This window comes from Haemaphysalis longicornis, unplaced genomic scaffold, assembly GCF_048455015.1.
Source record: "Haemaphysalis longicornis isolate Haplotype H1 unplaced genomic scaffold, Haemaphysalis longicornis Haplotype H1 scaffold_5, whole genome shotgun sequence".
Taxonomy (NCBI): Eukaryota; Metazoa; Arthropoda; class Arachnida; order Ixodida; family Ixodidae; genus Haemaphysalis; species Haemaphysalis longicornis.
In genome coordinates this window covers 115476004-115477624 of record NW_027526385.1, presented here as the reverse complement: position 1 = coordinate 115477624, position 1621 = coordinate 115476004, and the positions used below count along the sequence as shown (strand labels likewise).

Sequence of the window (1621 nt, the reverse complement as noted above, 5' to 3'; positions counted from 1 at the left end):
AACGACACCCCTATGCCTCCTTTGGCATTGTAGACTGTCGACCTATCTTTCTGTTTTTCCTCAACGAGCCCCTCATTTCCTTACTATATTATTCTGCGAAAGCTTAGCGAGGGTCTCGGTTCTGGCAGCCTTGATGCCTAGGTAGCATAAGAGGGCTTCCCGCCAGTTACCCGCTCATGACAGGCTGTAGACGTTCGAGTCATGCCCCGGGGGTTGTAAAGAAGGTCCCCCTCTCCCCGTGTAGTCAGAGTGGTGCTGGCTACCACCCTCAGGAGTCAGATACACTTCTAGTAAATATAAATAGGCCAGAAAATGAAGGAGAACATAGTCGCCCGGATAGCCGAATTGGTAAGGCATTCGACATGTAATCGAAAGGCGGGGGTTGGTCCCCACTCTGGGCTCGTGTTTTTCTTTCTTCTGAATATTTAAAAAAATGTTTTCTTAATTAACTGTAGTGAAAAAGAAAAGAGCCAACGACACCCCTATGCCTCCTTTGGCATTGTAGACTGCCGACCCAACTTTCTGTATTTCCTCAACGAGCCCCTCATTTCCTTACTATATTATTCTGCGAAAGCCTAGCGAGGGTCTCGGTTCTGGCAGCCTAAGTCCTAGGTAGCATAAGAGGGCTTCCCGCCAGTAACCCGCTTATGACAGGCTGTAGACGTTCGAGTCACGCCCCGGGGGTTGTAAAGAAGGTGCCCTTCTCCCCGTGTAGTCAGAGTGGCGCTGGCTACCACCCTCAGGAGTCAGATACACTTCTAGTAAATATAAATAGCCCAGAAAGTGAACGAGAACACAGGCGCCCAGATAGCCGATTTGGTAAGGCATTCGACATGTAATCGAAAGGCGTGGGTTCGGTCCCCACTCTGGGTGCGTGTTCTTCTTTCTTTCTTCTGTATATTTAAAAAAAATGTTTACTTAAATAACCGTAGTGAAAAAAAAAGAGCCTAACGACACCCCTATGCCTCCTTTGGCATTGTAGACTGCCGACCTATCTTTCTGTATTTCCTCAACGAGCCCATCATTTCCTTACTATATTATTCTGCAAAAGCCTAGCGAGGGTCTCGGTTTTGGCAGCCTTGATGCCTAGGTAGCATAAGAGGGCTTACCGCCAGTAACCCGCTCATGACAGGCTGTAGACGTTCGAGTCACGCCCGGGGGGTTGTAAAGAAGGTCCCCTTCTCCCCGTGTAGTGAGAGTGGCGCTGGCTACCACCCTCAAGAGTCAGATACACTTCTAGTAAATATAAATAGCCCAGAAAGTGAAGGAGAACACAGTCGCCCATATAGCCGAATTGGTAAGGCATTCGACATATAATCGAAAGGCGTGGGTTCGGTCCCCACTCTGGGTGCGTGTTTTTCTTTCTTTCTTCTGTATATTTAAAAAAAATGTTTACTTAATTAACCGTAGTGAAAAAGAAAAGAGCCTAACGACACCCCTATGCCTCTTTTGGCATTGTAGACTGCAGACCTATCTTTCTGTATTTCCTCAATGAGCCCCTCATTTTCTTACTATATTATTCTGCGAAAGCCTAGCGAGGGTCTCGGTTCTGGCAGCCTTGATGCCTAAGTAGCATAAGAGGGCTTCCCGCCAGTAACCCGCTCATGACAGGCTGTAGACA

The 1621-nt window shown here is 47.7% G+C and overlaps 1 non-coding gene across 1 annotated transcript; it reads left to right on the top strand.

The window, feature by feature from the left end:
• The first annotated feature begins 1279 nt into the window (after nt 1-1279).
• Nucleotides 1280-1351, top strand: Trnai-uau (transfer RNA isoleucine (anticodon UAU)). Its single transcript has one exon. It is a non-coding gene; the product is annotated as a tRNA-Ile (tRNA).
• Nucleotides 1352-1621: the final 270 nt, after the last annotated feature.